This window comes from Panthera uncia (assembly GCF_023721935.1).
Source record: "Panthera uncia isolate 11264 chromosome C1 unlocalized genomic scaffold, Puncia_PCG_1.0 HiC_scaffold_4, whole genome shotgun sequence".
NCBI classification, from domain to species: Eukaryota; Metazoa; Chordata; class Mammalia; order Carnivora; family Felidae; genus Panthera; species Panthera uncia.
In genome coordinates this window covers 61,022,970-61,045,837 of record NW_026057585.1, presented here as the reverse complement: position 1 = coordinate 61,045,837, position 22,868 = coordinate 61,022,970, and the positions used below count along the sequence as shown (strand labels likewise).

Here is a 22,868-nt window from a genome sequence, read left to right as displayed (position 1 = left end):
CGGGTGTTGGGGGGGGCTTTTTTTTTTTTTTTTTTTTTTTAATTTAGACAGCAAAGGGAGGGGCCGCGCCGCGGAGCGTCTCTGGGGTGAAAGGGCCGCGCAGACACCCGGGCGCAGGCGAGGGAGGGTCCTCGGCCGTCGCCACCGCCCGCCTATTTCTCCGGCAACAGGTTCCCGCGGGAGCGGGACGGGTGGAGGCGAGGTGCCCTTCCCTGCGCGGAACGTCCCCGAAGTCCCCCGAGCCGTCCGTGCGGCCCAGCCCCGACGGCGGTCCCCTCGCACCCCGAAGCTGCTCAGAGCCCCCGCTGGACTCCTCTCCCGGCCTCGCTCGCCCCCGCGCGCCCGAGACGCACCCCATCCCGGGTGGGATTCATTCGGCCGCGGCTGCACTTCGCCGCCAGCCCGGCCTGAAACGCGCGCCGCAGTCCCAAAAGAAATTCGCCCCAAACCACGGAAATTGGCCCGCCGCGCTGCCTGAAATACACCCCAACGCCCACCTCAATTCATGCCCACACCGGGCACATCGGTCCACCAGGGCCGAAAATCACCCCCACGCAACCCGACCCAGATCCCTCCAGCTCTCACTGAAACTACCCCAACCTTGCTGAAATGGATTCCCAGCCCTCGCTGAAGGTTCCTATCGTCACTGGCCACCTGCCCCTCACCAAACCCCACCGTATTCCACCAAACTCTTAACACTGAAATCCCCTGGGCGTCTGAAACGTATTTTTACGAACTCCGAACCCCAGTGCTAGCGAAAACCTCCGAAAAACTCAGACTGCCTCACATGGCCAGCCACAGACTCATTCGAACTCCTTGGACCTGTGCTCCCCTCCTGATGCTGACCCACCTACTCACACTACTGTATCTCTTGGCTCAGGACTCTGTTTCTGCCTTTTGAAGGAGAACCCTGCCCCCTCTGCTTCTGCCCTTTACGGGAGGACCCCACCGCTGTTCGTTTCTCCCTTTAAGCACTCATTCCTCTTCCCTTTGAGGCCTATTTGCCTTGCTTTCTCTTTCCACCTTTAACATTAGCCCCCAGGGGCTGCGTCTTTAGTTTCCTTGACTCCACTGTCCAAGCCTTGGCCCTTGCTCCTTTCCCCCTTCAGTTTCCTTTAATTCATGCTTCTAGGTTCTTTCCCCACCATCTCCCAAGATCCTGATGTCTTTTCTTTACCTCACTACGTATTTGTTAACTCAGCTTATCTCCTAATGCCCTCACCCTCGTTTCTTCCAGAACCCTGAAGCCCACTAACCTTTCTCATCCCATCAAACCCCTCCCTGTGACAACCCAGCACTTACTGAAATCTCCACCTGTCCCAAATCTTAAATTAGGGTCGGTACCCAGAAAATTCTCTGCACTCTGTTAGCACCTCTTCCCCTGGACCACAGAACCCTTCTTGCCTATTACTTGCTACCTATATTTTTAAACACCAACAATTTGATTTCCAGGGTGAGTTCATCGCTGTTTACATTTAAATGAAGTGACTACATTTGTTGTATACTGATTAAAGGTTGTATTATGGAACAAAGGCTAGGCCTTATCCCCAAAGGAAGTAAAGTCAATTTGTGAATGGAAATAAAACAAATCCTTCTTCTTACATTTCTTAAACAGTAACAACAACAACAACAACAACATCAACAACAACAAAAGAACCTACCAGGGAAGAATGCCTGGAACTGAATCAGGTTCCAGGGTATGTATTGAAATAAAATTTTACTAAGTGGCATTAACTTTCAAGTACCTCAATGGTGCTTAAATATTTATGTGTGGTATATGAGGACCAAAAGTAATGTAAATGAAACCAAGTAGCCGATCATGAAGTATACGCCAAGATACTTCATTTATTCAACAAATATGTGCTATTTATCAGTAACCAGGTACTGTTCTTGGCACTGGTGATGCAGGGCTAAACAAAGCTGACAAAATTTGATGATGGAAAAGTGATGGCATTCATTTTCGCCCGGTGTCTGACGAGGTAATTCGGTGACCAAATTAAGAAACGGATTACAAGGGGGGAATAAGTAACAGGTAAAGGGAAAAATTGTTTGCCACTGAGATTTGAGACAGAACCCAAGAGGTAATGAGACCGAGCCGGCCAATTCAGATGGCACATAAAAAGACTCATCAACAGTGGCAGGTTTATAGAACATGACAGAGGGAGCTGTGCCGAGCTGAGAAGAGGAAGCAGAGAAAAACAAAGTCTGTGATAAAAACTGGAAAGGAGCCACAAAAGGCTACAAAAAACAAGGAAGGCCATTTTTGAACCGGATCCTGGAGTGGCTGAAAAGCCAGAATGTCATTTGAGGATGCAAATAGTTGTAATCACACTTTTTTGCATGTAAGAAAGCAAGTGAGGCCTTAAACCCTATCGAATTGGGATAATAGGGGAGGGGCCTGTGGTGTGAGTAGTCATGCTTTCACTCACATTTTAATTTTTATTGCAGTAAAATCTTGAAAATGTTATAAGGACTAAAAAATTTTAAATAACATTCAGTTCACATTTATCCTTCTCTAGAATCTTCTAGAAGAAAAAAAAAAAAAATAGCCAGGTCTTGAAGAGAGGTATGATGAACTGTGTGGAAGACAAAATATGAGGGCTTTCTAATATTAACAGGTAATTTTAAAAATATTTAGTGAGGGTTTATTTTGAACCAGGCTGAGGACTAGAGAGACAACTCTAGGTGTCTAGGGAGCAAGACTAGAGAAAAAAAGACTAGAGAACAGGACACAGTTCCTGCCCTTTTAGAACTTGCTGTCTTTAAAGGGAGACAGACAATAAAGGAGTAATCATAAAGAGTGATAGGTGCTTTGATAGGGAAGTTCAAGATGTAAGGGGCAAATTTCTTGCCTTCCATGGGGGTAAAATTACCGAGCGTAGGAAATCTGGAAATTTTTCCGGAGGGTATTTAAACTATAATCTGCCAGGAAGTAGGAAAGCCAGGAAAATGAATATGAGATGAAAAGAGAGCGATCCAAAGACTGCAACAGTATGTGCAAAGGCCCTGGAGTGAGTAAGGGGAAAGCAACTGAGAAGAATTAAAAGCCAGCGGAATATGGCTGGAGCTCTAGAGAGGTAATAGTGGGAAGGGAATCTGGGAATGTGGCCAAACACCAGATCTGAGAGGACTACTTAAACTTGATAAGGAGTTTGCACTTCATTCCAAGGGAATGGGAAGCCACTGAAATATTTATGTGAAGGAGAGAGGTGCCGTTATTTAAATTTTAGGAAGAGTACTGTGTGAAGGATGATCTAAAAGGGAGAAAGGGTAAAGGTAGAGAATTGAGTTGATTGATTAACTTGGTTGCTGATTAATCAGCAAGCCCATTAAAGGGAAAAGCAGTGCCAGATGACGGGCTTACCTGTCTGTACTTCCTTTCTCTTTGCGATTTGGCCCTTCAAGTTCTCCCTCGGAAGCTTTCAGTGCCTTCAAGCACATATTCTATTCTGCCCAGCTTGTCTAGTTGGTGTCAGTAAGAGGGATGATCTTAAATAAGCAAATCTGTCATAACTGGAAGCAGAAACCCCATAGAAGAGAAGAAGATGGAGAAAATTCCTTCAAGGCAGTGGGTAAAAGGAGCAGACCTTGACAGAGGGAGATTTTCCAAGACTAGGAGGAAGTTAGTATTTTGGATATTCGATGAGGAGGAAGAGTCTTGCCTTGCTAGCTTGCAGTGCTCCAGGAAGTAGAAAGAGCTCAAAGGGAAATGACGGCCTGAGTCCAAGATTTGCAGCCTCTACAAAATCCCCCAGTCTCTAGCAGGGCAGGGAATCGACAGAATCACCTTCCTCCAAAAGACCTTAGCCTATGCAGGCTTAGATTGTGATCCCTTCCGTGTTAATGAGTATAGACCACAGGCCAGAGGACTCCTTCCGATGATGCTGTAGACGCACAGGCCTGTACAATTTGCATAAATCCCCCCTGCAGTAGGAGAGGGAACCCTAATTATGACTATTATTCAATGTCTCAATACACTGGCAAGGGGGCATTGAGTGAGCTTTAATTTGTTTCTGAAAAAATAAAATGACATTAAATTTTTTTTTTAATATTTATTTTGAGAGAGAGAGGGGCAGAGAAAGAGAGGGAGATACAGAATCCGAAGCAGGCTCCAGGCTCTGAGCTGTCAGCACAGAGCCCAACACAAGGCACAAACCCAAGAACTGTGAGATCATGACCTGAGCTAAAGTCGGATGCTTAACAGACTGAGCCACCCAGGTGCCCCAATGTTTTTTTAATATTTACTTATTTTTGACAGAGAGAGAGAGAGAGAGACAGAGACAGAGAGAGCATGAGCAGGGAGGGACAGAGAGAAGAGGGAGACACAGAATCCGAAGCAGGCTCCAAGCTCTGAGCTGTCAGCACAGAGCCTGATGCAGGGCTCAAACTCACAGACTGTGAGATCCATAACCTGAGCCAAAGTCAGATGCTTAACCAACTGAGCCACCCAGGTGCCCCTAAAATGACATTTAATGTCCCACATTTAAAAAAAAATTTTTTTTTAATGTTTATTTATTTTTGAGACAGAGGGAGACAGAACATGAGTTGGGGAGGGGCATAGAGAGAGGGAGACACAGAATCTGAAACAGGCCCCGGGCTCTGAGCTGTCAGCACAGAGCCCGATGCGGGGCTCGAACCCACGAACCGTGAGATCATGACCTGAGCCGAAGTAGGACGCTTAACCGACTGAGCCACCCAGGCGCCCTTAATGTCCCACATTTTGATGGAAGCAAATTCATCCCCATTGTATATGTTTAAAAACCAATGAAAACAGCCACCAGAAAAATTGGCATTAATGGCTACACCATGAATACTCTACTTGGGCATTGATTTTTTTTTCTTTTCTCTCTTTCTTTTTTTAATATGTAACAGCTTTCTCGAGAGGTAATTCACATACCATACAGTTCACCCATGTAAAGTGTACAAGTCAATTTTAGAACAGTTTTCATTACCTAAGAAGGAAACCCCATACCCTTTAGTTATATCTCTTCTGTATTCTCATTCCCCCCAGTGCTAAGCAACCACTAGTCTACTTTCTGTCTGTATGGGTTTGCCTGTTCTAGAAACTTCATGTATATGGAATCTTACAATATGTGATCTTTTTTGTCTGGCTTCTTTTACTTCGTACACTGTTTTCAACCTTTATCCGTGTCCTATAGCATGTGTCAGTATTTCATTCCATAGTCTGGCTGAGTAATATTTCATTATAGATATACCATATTTTGTTTATCCATTCATAATGGACATTTGAGTTGTTTTTACCATTTGGGTATTATGAATGATGCTGCTATCACTGTTTATATGAATGTTCTTGTGTGGACATGTTTTCATTGCTTCTTGGTCATTTGGTTTTTGTTTTTTAATTTTTTTAATCTTTATTTTTGAGAGAGAGAGAGAAAGAGAGAGAGAGAGAGAGAGACAGGGTGCGAGCAGGGAGGAACAGAGAGAAAGAGGGAGACACAGAATTCAAAGTAGGCTCCAGGCTCCGAACTGTCAGCACAGAGCCCGACATGGTGCTTGAACCCATGAACTGCGAGATCATGACCTGAGCTGAAGTCAGATGCTCAACCAACTGAGCCACCCAGGCATCCCGCTTCTTGGTCATTTGTGTATCTTCTATTCAAGTCCTTTGCCTTTTTTTTGAATTGGGTTATTCATCTTTTTATTATTATGTTGTAGGACTTTTGTATTCTAGATCCATGTTCTTTACTAGGTATATTATTTGTAACTATTTTCTAATATAATGTGGCTTATCTTTTCACTTTTTTGCTAGTGTCCTTTGAAGCACATAAGCTCTTAGATTTGATGAAATACAATCTATTTTCTTGATTGCTTGTACTTTTGTTGCTTGTACTTTTGGTGGCATATCCACGAAATCACTGCCAAATTTCCTATCATAAAATGTTTTTGCCTGTGTTTTCTCCTAAGAGTTTTATAGTAGATCTTTGATCATTTTGAGTTCATTTTTGTATATGGTGTGAAGTAAAGGTCTAATTCTATTCATTTGTATTTGGCTATCTAATTGTCCCAATATTATTTGTTGAAAAGATTATTCTTTCCCCATTGAATGGTCTTGTACACTTGTCAAACATCAATTAAACATGGACACATAGGTTATTTCTGGAATCTCATTCTATCCTATTGATCTATATGTCAATCTTTATGCCTATAGCACATTGTCTTGATTAAAGTTTCTTTGTGGTCAATTTTTTTAGTTTTTATTTTTTAGAGGAGAGGGGAGGGGCAGACCCTGGGATCCTGACCTGAGCCAAATTCAAGAGTCCAACCAACTGAGCCACCCAGGCGCCCCTAACTTTGCTCTTTTTCATGATTGTTTTGGCCATTCTGAGTTCCTGGCAATTATATGTGAATTTCAGAATCAGTTTTCCAACTTCTACAAGGAAGTCAGCCGGGATTCTCATTAGGGATTCCATTGAGTCGGTAAGCAGATTTGGGGACTGTTACCATCTTGCCAATATTAAGTCCTCCAATCCATGAACATGTTACTTCTTTCGTTTCTTTTAGTAGGTGTTTTGTGCTCTTCAGAGTACGTCTTGTACTTCTTTTGCTAAATTTATTCCTAAATACTTTACTCTTTTGGATGCTACGGCACATGGAGTTGTTTTCGTAATTTGGATGGTTTGATTGCAAATGTATAGAAATACAGTTGCATTTTATAGATTAATCTTCTAACCTACAACCTTGCCCAAATTGTTTATTAATTCTAATAGGTTTTTTTTTAGTGGATTTCTTAGGTCATGTTATCTGTGAATAAAGATAGTTTTGCTTCTTTCTTTCCAATCTGGATGCCTTTTGTTTATTTTCTTGTCTAATTGCCCTGGCCAGGACCTCCAGTACAGTGTTGAACAGAGATGCAGACAGCAGTCATGGTTGTTTAGTTCCTGATCTTAGGAGGAAAGCATCTAATCCTTCCGTTAACAATGATGTTTGCTTTGGGGTTTTCGTGTATGGCTTTTATTATTTTGAGATAGTTTTCTCCTATTCCTATTAAGAATGATCAGTGTGGGGGCGCCTGGGTGGCTCAGTCGGTTAAGCTGCCGACTTCGGCCCAGGTCACGATCTCGTGGTCCGTGAGTTCGAGCCCCGTGTCGGGCTCTGTGCCGACAGCTCAGAGCCTGGATCCTGTTTCAGATTCTGTGTCTCCCTCTCTCTCTGCCCCTCCCCTGTTCATGCTCTGTCTCTCTCTGTCTCAAAAATAAATAAACGTTAAAAAAAAAAAAGATCAACGTGGTTTATGTTTTTTATTCTACTGATATTGTGTATTGCATTCTTTGATTTTTCATATGTAAAACCAATCTTGCATTCTGGGATAAATCCCACTTGGTCATGGTGCACAATACTTCATATATGTAACTGGATTCAATCTGCTAATACTGTATTTTGTTTAAAAACACAGTAATAATATTGCTGGGGGAAAGAGAGCGATTGCTTTTATTTTTTATTTTTTTTACCATGAAAATGGAGTAACTTATGAACTAAAATGATACAAAAATAATGCAGACCCAATTTTGTATTTTATAAAAGCAGAGTTAAAAAGGAGGAAATACTGTTTTTGCAATCAAATGCCTTCATGTAAAACTCACATAGATAGCTTCCCCCCCAGAATTATCTCAAGATATATTCTAAGACTCGCAAACCTTTTGATACTATTATTATTATTTTATTTAAAATTTTTATTTTAATCCTGATTAGTTAACAAATAGTGTTCTATTAGTTTCAGGTGTGCAATGTGGTGATTCAACACTTCCGTATATTACGTGGTGTTCATCATGACAAGTACACTCCTTAGGTGAGGGGATGGGTCAAATAGGTGATGGGGATTAAGGAAAGCAATTACTTTTAGAGGGATGCGATTCTGATTATTTAATGTAAAAAAAAAATCAGTATGAAAAATGGAGAACACTAGAAGAAGGAAGAGGAAAACATAATTTTTAAGTCCAAGGCTCCTCCCACCCTTTACTAAAGACTGTATGTTGCCAAATAGGGAGTCATTTAAAAGTTAATGTGGTATTTTCCTTCACTTAAGAAGATGATGTGACAGGCCTGATGGTAGTCCAACATTAGATTTTGGTTTTTTTACCAGCAGCCGGAGTGAATTTTCCCTGGTGCCCCGTGACTAATGGGCAGAGCTATCCCCTGGGCGTGCAGATTCCTTCCCTTACCTCCACTTTGGAAGGCCTTTCCCTTGTAGCAGGTGAGTTACAAATCCAACCATCCACAGCATAAATATATGCTAGTAGATTGTCAAGTGGAGAGGAGGCATGCGAGGTAAGGCCAAGGAGTTGACTGCCAAACCGAGGAGTTTTCTTTAATTTGTTAGGCAGTGGGCAGCCATTCAATGTTTTGAGTCAGGAAATGATGTGGTTGAATGTGCTTTCTGGAGATTAAAATGGTATTAATGTGTCAGACACAAGAGATTAAATAAGCAGGTGGGGGGGGGGGAATGAAAAGAAGCATATGCAGAAGTAGAGTAGATTCTTCAGGATTTGGCGATTGGATTTGACGATCCAGGAAAAGGAAAAACTTCTAGATTTGAAGGCTAGGTAATCTGAAGTCAGAGTTTGAACCAAAAGGGAAGATGATGACTTTGGCCCTACATGAGCTGACATTTCACTAGGAAAGTTTGCGTGCAGACTTCCCCAATCATATCACACGTGTACATTGGAAACAAAACAGTTTAAGCTGATAAACATTTACAAGGAAAGGATACTGGGGATATTTAATTTGAAAAGTGAAACGACTTTACAAAAAGAGAAAGATGAAAGGACCCATTTATTTCTCTGATGACCTAGTGCCTGGCCTTTAACTCGGCACACTCACCTCCACGTGGCACTATGTGCCCGCTGAAGAAAGCAAAAAGCATTTTAGGAGAAGCACACACGCCCGTCTTTACCCACTGCTCTTCATTTTCATCTCCTTGCTCCTGGGTGGCTGGTTCCGTATCTCGTTTCACAAACTGAGCCCTGTACACGGAGGGCCAGGAGAGACCGACGCAAGAGGCAGACCACTCCATCACTCCATGTTAGTAGGTGGCAGTTTTAATAGGCAAGCAAACTTACTTAAATGAGGCTTGTCTTGGGTGGCCATAAGACAAATGAATCTCTGCACCTGCCTGCTAAATCTTAAAAGTCTATGTAGAGGCATTAACAGGGTTCAGTAATGTATACTGTTCAGATGGTCTCAGTACCACATTGTTATCTCAAGGCTCTGATGGGGTAGCTTCTAGCATGGCGAAGGCAAATGAAATGCCCGTTCTAAGGACAGGGAAGGTGGGTGAGAGGCCTCTGATGGCCCAAGTTCAGCTTGGGTCAACTGGCAGTCATGTCTTCTTGACGACCTTCACGGCACCATATTCGAGCCTTCCATATTGCTTTTAATCTGCTTGTTGCCTCCTGTCTACAGTAACATGTGATTACCCTCCCTGCCTATTGGGTACCTCTTTCCCTGGGCTCAGATTTCAGCAATCTCAGTTTCCAGGAAAAGATTTCCTCTGCTAGTCTGGCCCTCCGAACCCTCCTGCTCAGGCTGACCTCAGGGTCTCTGCCAGAAGGTAGAGATTTGGACACTTTGTCTTCATTGTATCAGCAGGTTTCATTTCTCCAAAGTTGCATTTTAAAAGTCATACATTGTATGACTATAATGTAACAGGCTGCAATTCTCCGACTGACTGAAAATTGCAATAAGGGATATATTTACCTTAATAGCAACGTTGAAACTCGGTTGTCGAGAATACAGTGAAGGACTCCTCTATCTTTAGCTAGAAAATCAAGATTTGAGGCTTTTAGTTCCCTCTGAAACCAGGAGGACCCGGCTCTCAGACTTCAGCTGGATTCCAACACGATTTAGAGGTCTGTTTCATTTCCCCAATGTTGACTCACCAGGCTGGATTAATTTTCCAGGGTGTTGTGCTAATTATAGGCCAGTGGAGCTAATGGGCTGAATCAAAATGGCTACAAGTGAAAAAGTAGCAGAGCACTCTGGGTTCTGCTAGGATGCGGAGCTATTTATAACTTCACAATTGCATGGTTACTATTAATTAGTGAGTATTGCAGCGACCCTCAATTTTCAAAGGCGTCTCCCATCATTTTCGAGTTAATCTCTCCCATCCCTCACTGCGTTTGTTTTATATAAAGGGTGGAGCTGACGAATTACTCGCCTGAAGTCATGTCTGTGGGAATTAATACTTTAAACGTTAGGAATAGTAATAAAAATAATATATTCGTGGAGTGCTTTGCAGTTTTCGAAAGGTTTTCTCTTTGGCATCTCATTGACACTTACCAGCATCCCTAGGAACACTACGGGTTCCTGTTGGTTAGTTGATGGTCACAGAAGAGAAGAGGGTTCGGTTCACAGCTGTCTTGATCACATTTCAACTGAATAAGAACGGAAAGAACCCAATGCTTTTCAGGACTCGGAGTCTGAATCGTGACGATCTTTGCTCTCTGCCTCTTGCTGAAGGGTTTTCTTGGCCTTTGAGGACCCACAAGGGAAAATTGTGTCATTTTAACCTTTTGTTTTATGAGGCCCCATAAAACAATATACAAACCCATGGAATCCAGTACTATTAGAAATTTCAATTTAAGAGAGGTGAGAAAATCCAGAGATTGCTATGCCAGAACGTTGGCATAAGATCCCCGCCCCCCCCGACCCCAAAATGGAGCTGGTTCTAGGGACGGCTGTGAGCCCTCATTGCATTTCCCTGTTTCAGCTCACTTCTCCCCACTCAACCGCCTGGGCCGTTCTTGACCTTCCTAGGCCCAGAGTGTCCACTGCCCCCTGCATTCAATCCTCTCAGAACCTTTTATAATCCCACGAGCAGAGGCCTGGGTAATGGGATGGGTTCTTGGATGTCGTGCAGTCTATTATCATCACCTTACTGGTGACCGAAACGGAGACTCAGGGAAAGCAAGTGACTTTCCAAGGCTCATGGCTGGTAATCATCAGAACGGGGGATGAAAAGCTCCTGGACTTCTGCTTCAGTAGAAAAAGGACTGGATGGCAGTCAGGTTGTCCCCGAAGCAGTGTTTGTGACAGCACAACTCCTGAATTGGCCACAGAGGCCGCGGTTCCCAAAACGTGTTCACAGATGCTTCTTGACGTAGGGCCCTGTGGTCATGTGACTTTGCCCAAGCTGGGAATTCAAGAGGCAACATAGAAGACTGGAGACTCTGAAAAGTCCCTTGGGAAAGAGTTTTGTTTAACCAAGCCTTCATCAAATTATTTAGTCATTTTTTCAACTCAGAGAAAACCTAGTTACAGCCTGTGTAGTTAGAGTCCCTTGGCACGCACTGAAGAACAAATAAAAGGTACCTGTTGAGATGGGACAGTCACAAGCCGGGTGAAAGCTCACTGGCAGTTTCTTCATTACATGCTATTTTAATTTCACCACACCTGAGGTGTAGACGTTATTAGGTCTACTCATGGATGAGCTCAAGACTCTGGTTGCATGGGACAGATTTGAATGCAAATTTGCTTCGGTGAAGAGGGGCGTCTTTTGGTTCATGCAACTGAGAAGCTTGGAGCATTGAAACCAGCAAGTTCTCTTTCTTGTACCTCTGCTTCCGTCTGTTTGCCAAGTCTGTTCATTCCTTTTACAGACTGATGTCCTCGCGAGAAAGGACACAGGCCTATGCACAGCTTAGGTCTGTGTGCAGCCAGAGAGGAAAGGATCCCACGGCCCCCTGTCCGCCCAGCCAGTGCCACTTAGCAAAATCTTAGAAAGTAACTCAATTGGCCAGTGGGGGTCATGTGCCCCTCTGCTGTCCATCTCCATAGCTGGGAAAGGGGTATTATGGTTGGTTTTGCTGTCTGACTCCAAAATCTGTGTGTGTGTGTGTGTGTGTGTGTGTAACTTGTTTCAATAAGATACAATCTCCACTCTTAAGGAAGGAATAGTCTGCTAGGAAAGATGCACACCCCTATAGTAACAATGGTAAAAGGTGTAAGAAACAGAGACATTCAGAAGATGGAGAGACCATATCAAGATTATATCATAATCTCCAGCCTAAAGTTCCTAAGTCTTTTGGCATTATGGGCACTTTTGAAGATCTGATGAACCCCTTGAACTCTTTTTCCCCAACACACACATACACACACACGTACACAGATTTTTGTATCCATTTTTAACATGGCTTTGAAAGATTTATGGACTTCTACAAGCTGATCCTTGGTTCTCCAAGGAACTTAAGACTTTGGGTTAATACTGCTTTGAAAATATACTTATGTAGAAGAACCAGTTCAAAAGATCTGCCCTTGCTGTAGAATGATGGTATTGCCAGCAGTAAGCTGATCAACCTCAGATCTGGCTTTCAGTACTAGGAAGGCAGGCCCAGGAAACCCAAGTTAGATCCATGTAGAAACAGGAAACGCTCAGGAAATAATGTATTCCTTGGAACACACTTTAGGACACGCCAATAAACAATGAAATGGTACTTGACCAAATGGGGCAATCACAAGCAGGTGGGAGATATTCTTAAGAGTTACCACTGCTATTTTTAAAGTTTTTATTTGTATTTATTTTGAGAGAGATATAGAGCAAGCAGGGGAGGGGCAGGGAGAGAGGGAGACAGAATCCCAAGCAGGCTCCGAGCTGTCAGCACAGAGCCCGATGTGGGGCTCAAACCCACGAACTGTGAGATCGTGACCTGAGCCGAAATGAAGAGTTGGACGTTTAACCACGTTGGACATTTAACCAGAGTTGGATGATTGAGCCACGCAGGTGCCCCCCCCCCACCTCTATTTTTAATAGAAATAATAGAATCAGAACCATCTAGCTTGACCTCATTTTAAAGTAAAAAGAAACGTGGAAAGGGTAAAGAGATTTACTCAAGGACAGACAACCGAAGAATGTCTATGTATGGCTTAACCAAGCAAGGCTCACTGATGCTCTTGTCCAACGCTCTCTTCATTCTGTGGCACCACACAGAGGGAAGTGAATGAATTGTAAATAATAGCCTTCAGGTATTGTAACACTCGCCCCATTTCATTATACCTTCTTTTTAACTGTTTTCTCTAGTAAACTGAAGACTCTATGGGAGCAGGACCTCCTTTGCTACATTCCCAGGATGTCATGGACAGTGGACACTCAGTACACGTCCCTCCTCTGAATGACTGGAGAATGGCTGGCTGGCAGGAATTCCACTCCTCCAGTGGGAATGAATGCATCCAACGATGTTTAAGTATCTCCTGGTGTGGCGGCTGTCACCCCACCCTCGCTTTTCTCCCTTGGAACTTTGTGCCATTTCCCAGTCCTCCTGACTCATGTCAGGGAGGCCTCCACCTTCCATACATTTGGAAAGCCCAGGGACTTCTAACCACTGGGTGGCTGGCTGATTGAGCCCCGGAAGCCCTGTGCTCTCCCATGTTTCCTTCTTGGTTCTCATTGGGAGAATTCCAGACCCCTGGGAAACAGAGGCCTCTGGTGTGCCTAGGAGAGGACCAGCCACCCCAAAGCAAGCAGTTCTTCCTCCTCAGTAGCTGCCACCACCCAGCCCCAAGGGAGTTAAACCTGTTCTTTATCTCCTTGAAACCCAGGCCAACTTTGATAAAAGGAAAAATCTTTCCTGGCGTTTGTTAATCAAAACAAATGTCCTTACTCGCTCAGTAGAATGTGGGCGTGGATGCTATGCTACGTCTATCAATAGGTAGTTTGTGTCTAATTTATCCAAAGGAAATGTCTGTGATGTGCTTTTTTTAAAAAAAAATTTTAATGTTTATTTCTTTTTGAGAGAGAGAGAGAGTGCAAGTGTGGGAAGGGCAGAGAGCGAGGGAGACACAGAATCTGAAGCAGGGTCCAGGCTCTGAGCGGTCAGCACAGAGCCCGACGCGGGGCTCGAACTCACAGACCACGAGATCATGACTTGAGCTGAAGTCAGATGCTTAACCGACTGAGCCGCCCAGATGCCCCTGATGTGCTTTTAATTTACTGAAGAAGGATAAGTGTTCAAACCTTTGCAAACTTACACTGAAATTAAGTTTTTAAGGTCCACATAGCTGCAGCTCTCTCAAATCATCCTTTAAGACACACTTCCTTGGGGCACCTCAGTGGCTCAGTCAGTTAAGCATCCAGCTCTTGATTTAGGCTCAGGTCACCATCTCACAGTCATGGGATTGAGCCCCATGCCCAGCATGAAGCCTGCTTAAGACTCTCTCTCCCCCTCTCTCCCCCACCATGCTGACATGCACCCACGCACACATATTCTCTCTCTCTCAAGTGAAAACAAAAAACCCCACCCTTCCTTTAAAGTGTGACTAGCCATGATAAATTATACATTTTTATAAATGTCATCTCTCCTAGTGTTGTGAAACTTAAAGAAGATGAAAACCACCCAAGACTATCCCTGTTATATCGGTTGCCTTTAATTCCTATACGGGCTAGTGATAGTTTTGGCTATAAGTAGCAGAAAACTTAACACAAGCACTTAAAGGAATAAGTGCTTTCTCCCTTATACAACACCAGGTCTGATGGAATATGCAGATTTGGTTTTAGTCTGGGAGCCCAATGAACCCACAGCCAGTGGCTCTTCAATTCTCTTGGCCTTTTCCTCAGGCATATTGCCTCATGGTTCCAAAATGGCTGCTGCAGCTCCAGACATCATATTCATATCTGAGATAGGTAGGAAGGGTAAAACATTCATGTAGTCATTATACTAGAAAAGCGAAAAGCTTTTCCAGACCACTATCCACCCCCCAGCACTGTCATGTCTCACTGGCTACTCAACCTCACTGGAAGTTGGGAAAATGAATGCTTAACTTTTCCAGACTTCCTAGTTGAAGTAGACAGGGGACAGGTGGTCTGTCAGTGGTTCTTCCACCATCCATCTTGAAGTGTTGCCACACCGAAGCTTTCAGCATGCCTGTTAGCTGTTCTGCAGAGCTGGAGATGAGGGTTGAGGGAAACAGCCTCAGTAGCAAAATTCAACTTTGCCTTCTCCCCTGTGTCTAAAGACTCAGCATAGTGGGATCCCATCTGGGACGTATATGGGTCTATTAAGCTGCACCGTGGGGTGCGGGAGTTGGCTCCTAGGTGTCATGAGAGCCAATTTCTAAATTTTTAGGAACGTTTTGAGCCAGCTGATCCATACAGTCGTTAAAGTTGAATTATATGAACTTCTTTTTTTTTTTTAATTTTTTTTTAACATTTATTTATTTTTGAGACAGAGAGAGACAGAGCATGAACGGGGGAGGGTCAGAGAGAGAGGGAGACACAGAATCCAAAACAGGCTCCAGGCTCTGAGCGGTCAGCACAGAGCCTGACGCAGGGCTTGAACTCACGGATGGGACCGTGAGATCATGACCTGAGCTGAAGTCGGACGCTCAACTGACTGAGCCACCCAGGCGCCCCGAATTATATGAACTTCTAATTCAATAAATTTTATTGAAAAAGGCAATACTCAAAGAAAAAAAGCCCCATCACTTCCTAATATGTTACTACTAACTATGCTTTTTGACGTCCCATGTGCTGTGTCTGTACGGTGTTTAACAAAGGTACTACTATGCATTTCTTCCCATCTCTGTGTTTAGTGACAGCATGTTGGTAGCTCTGAATTGGCCATGGTGGGAGTATTTGCACCACAGATCCCAGCAAATGTTACAACTCTGTTTTGTTTTTGTTTTGAAGGAGTCCACTGTTGGACATTTATCGGTACACCATTATGCACAGTCCTAGAAAACAATAATTTGGAGATTGGATGCATGTACATTTGAGGTAAATAGGTAGGCATTTCAAAACAATTTTCAGAGCCCTGCCAGAGATAAAACGCTCAGAGATAGTGCCCTGGTGATTTATTTTTTTTTATTTATTTTTTTCCTGGTGCTTTAAACCAACAAAGAATGCATTCTATAGATTGCTTTAAAAAAATTTTTTTTAATGTTTATTTTTAAGAGAGAGAGAGACAGAGAGACAGAGAGACAGAGCACAAGCAGGGGAGGGGCAGAGAGAGAGGGAGACACAGAATGTGAAGCAGGCTCCAGGCTCTGAGCTGTCAGCACAGAGCCCGACGCAGGGCTGGAACTGACAAACCGCGAGATCATGACCTGAGCCGAAGTCAGATGCTTAACTGACTGAGCCACCCAGGCTTCAATAGATCGCTTACTTTTTTCAGGAATGCAAAGTGTCTTTTGTTCAGCTCCTAGTACTTAAGAGTCTTCCTCAAACAATACTGTTTCTCTTCATGGTCACTATCATCATTAATAAACATCCGCTGCTTACCTATTATGGGTTAGATTCTAAGTTTGACTAAGCACTATTGAATATGGTCTTTATTCTCAAGGAACTTCGACTACACCGGAATATGTGCAGAAATGAAAGTAGTCTATTCCAAACATCCCATACTTTGTCTTCACAGCACGTATCTTGATTTGTAGCTCTCTCTCTTTACAGTGCATATGCACAACATATACATATACACACAAGCATAATGTGTACACATATATGCTTGTGTGAACCTTTATTTAATGCTAGACTATAAATTCCATTGCATCCCTTTTGGTCACAGCTGTGTCCCAGTATCTACAAAGTGCCTGGAAGATAGAAAGTGCTCAATGAATGTTTCCTGACTGCATAAGTGAATTAATTAAGTACAATGAGTAGTGTGGACAGTAAGAGCTGTACGAGCTGACAGGAAGGAACAATTCCCAGCTGACTGGAATGGTTAGGAAAGCTTGAGGTGGTTCCAAGATTTGAATGACATCTTGAGGGCAGGGTAGGGCATAAACAAGGTACATGGCATGTTGAACACAAGGACTTGTATGGCCGGAATGGAAAGTTTCTTTCTTCTTGCTGGAGTTGGAGCAAACTCATTGGAGCTGGTGGGTTAGGGTCACCAGGGTTATATTCAATCAGATTGTAGTGTTCCTTGGACCCAGGGAAGGCAAACATAATTTCAGAAGCAAATGCAGATTAAGGTTGAGGGAGAAGCTCAAGGTTGAGAGAAAATAACAACATTTAACTAGTTTACTAACTGCCAGTCATGCCCTTCTATCCATTCTCCACCAAGAAACCAGAGCAATCTTTTAAAAGTAGAAATCAACCAATATCTCTCAGGAACTTAGGTGTAAAAATACCCAACAAGATGTTAGCATAGTGAATCTGGCAATATGCAAAAGATTTTTTTAATTAAGTTTTATTTTTATTTTAGAGACAGAGCATGAGTTGGGAGGAGGGGCAGAGGGAGAGGGAGAGAGAGAATCTTAGGCAGACTCCACACCCAGCATGGAGCTCAATGTGGGGCTCAATCTCATGACCCTGGGATCATGACCTGAGAGAAAATCAAGAGTCTGATGCTCAACTGAGCCACCCAGGTGCCTCAATGTGCAACAAAATTATATACTACAACCAAAAAGGTTGTTTATTCCAGGTATGCAAGGCTGGTTTGTATCTGAAGATCAATCAATGCAACCCATCATATTAACAGGCTAAAGAAGAAAATCCACATGATCATATCAATAGATGCAGAAAAGGCATTTGACAAAAATTCAATACCCATTCATGAAAACTTTCAAGAAATAGAAATGGAAGGAAACTTCTCAACCTGATAAAGAGCACCTACAAAAGGAATCCTACAAGCAACATTATACTTAATGGTGAAAAACTAAATGCTTTCTCCCTGAGATTAGGAAAAAGGTAAGAATGCTCACTCTTAAAGTGAAAAAGCTGAAAGTGTTCAGCATAGTACTAGATATCCTCGCCAGCACAATAAGGCAGGAAAAAGAAAGAAAAGACATACAGATTGGAAAGAAAGAAATAAAATTGTCTTGATTTGCAGACAACATGATTGTCTATCATGTAGACAAACCCAAGGAATCAGTGGGGAGTGGGGAAAAAGCCCACAAAACCTCCAAAGGAAACAAAACAAATCTCAGAACAAATAAGTTCAGCACGGCATCAGATTACAAAATGAACACACATAAAATTCTATACACTAACAAGGAAGATGTGGAAGTTGAAATTAAAACCACAATACTATTTACAACAGCCCCTCAGCAAATCAAATACTTATTTATATCTAAATATAAATCTAACAAAGCATGTACAGGATCTGTATGCTAAACGTGATAAGATGTAGATGAAAGAAATCAAAGAAGGTAAGTTTCCTTTATTATTCATTTACTGAAACTCAACATGGTGAAGATGTTAGTTCTCCTCCAGTTGATCTACAGGCTTAATGAAATTCCTGTCAAAAGCCTAGCAAGAGTTTTCATAGATTAGAGAAACTTATTTTAAAATTTATTTGTCAAGGCAAAGGGCCTAGAACAGCTAAAACGGTCTAGAAAGGAGGAGTAACTTGGGAGGAATCACTCCCAAGTTAAGTTTACTATAGAGCTGCAGAAATCAGGACAGTATGGCACTGGCAGACGGACACACAGATCAATGGCATAGAATAGAGGACCCAGAATTAGACCTAGACATACGCCCAGCTGATTTTTTACAAAGTTGCAAAAGCAATTCAATGAAGAAAGGATAGCTTTTGCAAAAAATGGTGCCAGTACAACTGGGCATACATAGGCAAAAAATAAATAGAATCAAATAAGGTAAGAAATAAAAATGTGACTTAATCTTCACAGAATTAGCTAAAACTAGGACCAAGATTTAAATGTAAACCTGAAACCACAAAGCTTTTAGGTAGAACATAGAAAATCTTCAAGATTTAGGATGAAGTAAAGATTCCTTAGATTTGACACCAATGGCACAATCCCAAAAAAAGGAAAAAATGATAAACTGGATGTCATCAAAATTAAATATTTTTGGGCTGTGAAGACTTTGTTTAAAAGACGAAAAGATAAGGCGCACCTGGGTGGCTCATTCGACTAAGGGTACAACTTCGGCTCAGGTCATGATCTCGCGGTTTATGGGTTTGAGCCCTGCGTCAGGCTCTGAGCTGACAGCTTGGAGCCTGGAGCCTGCTTCGCATTCTGTGTCTCCCTCTCTCTCTGCCCCTCCCCTGCTTGCACTCTGTCTCTCTCTTTATCTCTCGCTAAAAAATAAATATTAAAAAAATTTTTTTTAAAGATGAAAATATAAGCCACAGATCAGAGAAAATATTCATAAATCACCTATCTGGCAAAGGGCTTCTCTCTAGAATATACAAAGATCACTCAAAATTCAACAGTAAAGTTCAAGAAAGAATCCAATCAGAAAATGGGCAAAAAAACATGTTGAGACACTATTGAAACACAAAGGACAAGCAATGACAGAAGAAGGTGTTCAATATCATTAGCCATTAGGTAAATGGAAGCTAAATCCACAAATAATAAACTCACATACCATACAATGCAGAAATTGCACCCTTGGGCATTTATTCCAGAGAAATGAAAACTTATGCTCATGTGGAAGCCTGCACACAAATGGTCGTATCATTCATAATAGCTAAAACCTGGAAAGAACCCAGATGTCCTCCAATGGGTAGTACATACCTACCATAGAACATTACTCCATAGTAAGGAGGAATGAACTCTTGACATGGGCAACAAGTTGGATGATCTCAAGGGAATTATACCCTGTGCAAGAAGCAATTTCAAAAGATTACATACTGTACGATTCCACTTATGTAATATTCTTGAAATGTTGTAATTATAGAGATGGAAAACAGATTAGCGATTGCCAGGGTTAGTGTTTGTGGGGAGAGCGTAGGCATGGCTACAAGAGGGCCACACGGTGGGTCAGCTCTGAATCTTCATTGGGGAGGTGGTTGTGCAAAGCTCCGTGGTACAAAATTGCCTAGAACAATTGCCTATAGATACTCGCACATGCACACACACACACACACACACACAAGCACATGTCTACTGGAGAAATCTGGATAAGCTCTGTGGATTGTAGCAATGTCCATTTCATGGTGCTGTTACCGTACTGTGGTTCCATAAATGCTAACATTGGGGAAGGGGGAGGGTATAGGGTTCTCGAGACCTGTCTGTACATTTTTTGTGTAACTTCTTGTGGATCTATAATTATTTCAAAATGAAAAAGTAAAATACTTAAATCAGATCATGTCAGATTTCTTACTTAAAATTATTAGAAGGCTTACTATGCCAATTAAAAGAAAATCCAAGTTCCTTACCTTATGTCATCTGTTCCCTGCCTCTGTCTCTGACCCCATCTAACTTCATTTTATTTCAAAAAAGTTTTTTGAGTTTTTATTTATTTATTTGAGGGAGAGAGAACGAGTGGACGAGGGGATGAGTGGGGGAGGGACAGAGAGTGAGGGGCAGACAGAGGACCTGAAGCAGGCTCTGTGGTGACAGCAGAGAGTCCAATGCGGGGCTTGAACGCATGAACAATGAGATCATGACTTGACCCGTTATCAAGAGTCGGATGCTCAACCAACTGAGCCACCCAGGCGCCGCTCCCCCCTCCCCCACTCTTTATCTTACCGATGAAGCTGAAGCCATGCAAGGGTTATGAGGTCAGGCAACCTTACCCCTCAGCTCCCGGTCAGCTCGGGACTGGGTTAGCCCATCTTTCTCCCACATCTGGAGCATAGGTGCATGCTAGATATTTTGTGGATGGAAGAGGGAAGAAGTAAAGGCTGTGATGAATTCCTGGATCATCTCTCTCATTGGGTTTGAGGAAAAGGCACAGAGGTAGGCCTGGGTAAGGGTACAGGACTCGGATAGAGAATCTGTATATGGAAGGTTAGAGACGTAGGGAGGAGGCAGCCAATGGGAAATCTCAAATGCTAAGCCAAGGCTCTGGGGAGCTGTTCAAGGTGAAGCTGGGGATGCTTGTACATTTTTTAACTCCACCTTCACCTGCTCACTTACCTAGGTGCTGTTTTCATTATTTGGAGGAGGCGTGAATCATTGCTTCCTCTAGGACTAAGCTTACTGCCATACTCAACGCAGATACAGTATTAGGCAATCCATCAGCCGTAACGGTGTGTGTGTGTTTACCACAACTCTCCTGTGTCAAAAATAATAAAGGCACACCTAACATGCCTATTTGTCAGCTACCATAAGGTGCCATAGCAGAGTCAGAGGAAAGGAACAAAGATTAGGTGGAATGTGGGCTATGCAAAAGTCGGAGGCATAGACTACACTCCAACTCCAGCGAAAAGAAGACCTTAAGAAAGACAAAGTGACGTCTCTCTTCTGAGCCACCACCACCAGCGTGGCCACCAAAGGACCATACTGGCCCACTATTACTCAACAAATACTCTCTTTTGATGGTTTCTCCATTTTTTTCTCCGGGGGTACGAGAAAGAGACAGACAGACAGACAGACCTGGGGGGATACAGGAGTGAGAGCCTGCTGTATAGGAAAACCAGATACACTGCTTTGGAATTATTCCAGGACTCTGAAGAGCTGTCACAGGTCACTAACAGCTGAGTATCACTAGCTACCTTTTCTCCTTCCTTTCCTCCTCTCCTTTCAAAGCCCCGGAGCAGCATGAAGGGAGGACACAGGTTTTTTACTTACTTCAGAATTTTACATACTGCCTGTTTATAGAAGCCAACTCACTGAAAATTAACAGACCTTTCCTTGTTAATCAGTATTGCTCGGTGTTGCAGGGGGAAAAAAAAAACATCTAAGTCAACCGACCTTCGGAAATGTCTTTTGGTCGGAAATTTAGCCACGTTGGTGAGAAACACGAGCCGCGCCCACCAGGAAGTGTTTCTGAGGCAGGTTGGGGGAGTTTGCTTTCAAAAGTCAGGAATGTGTAAAAATTTGAGTTGAGTCCCTGCCTGACAGTCACTTCTCCCGTGACTTTATGGTTGTGTGACCCCTGTTGTCATTTGATTTTTCAACCGTCTAGCCCCTGCTCCCCTAATGAAAAGGGACAAGGGCAGGTGTGTCAGTCAGGGTCCTGTGGCAGGAAGCAGAAATACGCCTGGATGGAACTTGGAAGTGAATTGGACAAAGGGATGATTTCATAGAGGCAAGGGCAGGAAGGGGAACTGCCAGGACTGCGGGGGCGACCGGGACTAGCTGCGGTGGGCAGTCTCCGCCACCACTTAGGCCTCTCGGGAGCTGGAGTCATGAAGGAGGGACTCCCCGGGGTTGGGGGCTGAGGTCCTGGAGGGGTGCAGCCATTACTGGCACGTGGAGGGATGGGTCTAGCTCTCCATCTCCCGCCAGCGCCAGACCCAACTGGAACTCAGAGAACAACGGAGCCCAGGTTTGTGGCCCACAGCATCAGCTGCTTGGGACGCAGAGCAAGCGCACGAAGGAGGGGAGTGTGGTGGAGGGTGGGGGGGGGTGGCAAAGAGAGCGAAGTTTCCCGATTCACGTCGGTGGGTTTGGTATTCCCGGTGAAGAGAAATGCGACGCAGCAGATTCCCTCCGGATAGGACCACCCAGGAGGGGAGGTGAAAGTGGATGAGAAATTTCGTGGTGGTTTCTTTTTCTCGAAACAAGCGACGAAATCGCCCAGACCTGGACTCTGCAGGGAACGAGTGAAGCAGAGGGAGGAGATTGGGCGCTTGAAGCTCGTCTCCAGAGGCCACGGGCAGCCTGGCTTTGAAGCAGTTGTGCTATGTTGGGGGTGATTTCTGGCCTGTTCCTGCCAAAAATGTGCTCCGTTTTGCAAGGAATTCAGGCAAAGGTTGATTTAAGAGGACTGGGCTCTCTGAGAACTCGTCTTGGCCGAAGAGGAGCTAACTTAGGTCGCAAGGCCACACTCAAAGGTACACCTTTCCTCCAATCTTCTCTCCTGACATTCAGAGCCTCGTCTTTTGCCCTTTCCATTCAAAAGTCTCAAAGGCACCTCGAAGTCCATTTACTTAAAACCAACCTCATGGTGTCTCTCTCAAAACCAACCCTTCTACACTGCCTCTTTTGGTGAATAACTTCACTGACTCTCCAGCAATGTGGCGTCCTTCTTAACACCTTCTCTCCCATCTCCTCAAACG

At 43.5% G+C, this 22,868-nt stretch overlaps 1 long non-coding RNA gene across 1 annotated transcript; it reads left to right on the top strand.

Moving 5' to 3' along the window:
* Positions 1–23: 23 nt before the first annotated feature.
* On the top strand, positions 24–13,581 carry LOC125912563 (uncharacterized). Its single transcript, XR_007454783.1, has 3 exons — positions 24–1,697; positions 8,105–8,215; positions 13,037–13,581. It is a non-coding gene; the product is annotated as an uncharacterized LOC125912563 (long non-coding RNA).
* The last annotated feature ends 9,287 nt before the right edge of the window (positions 13,582–22,868 follow it).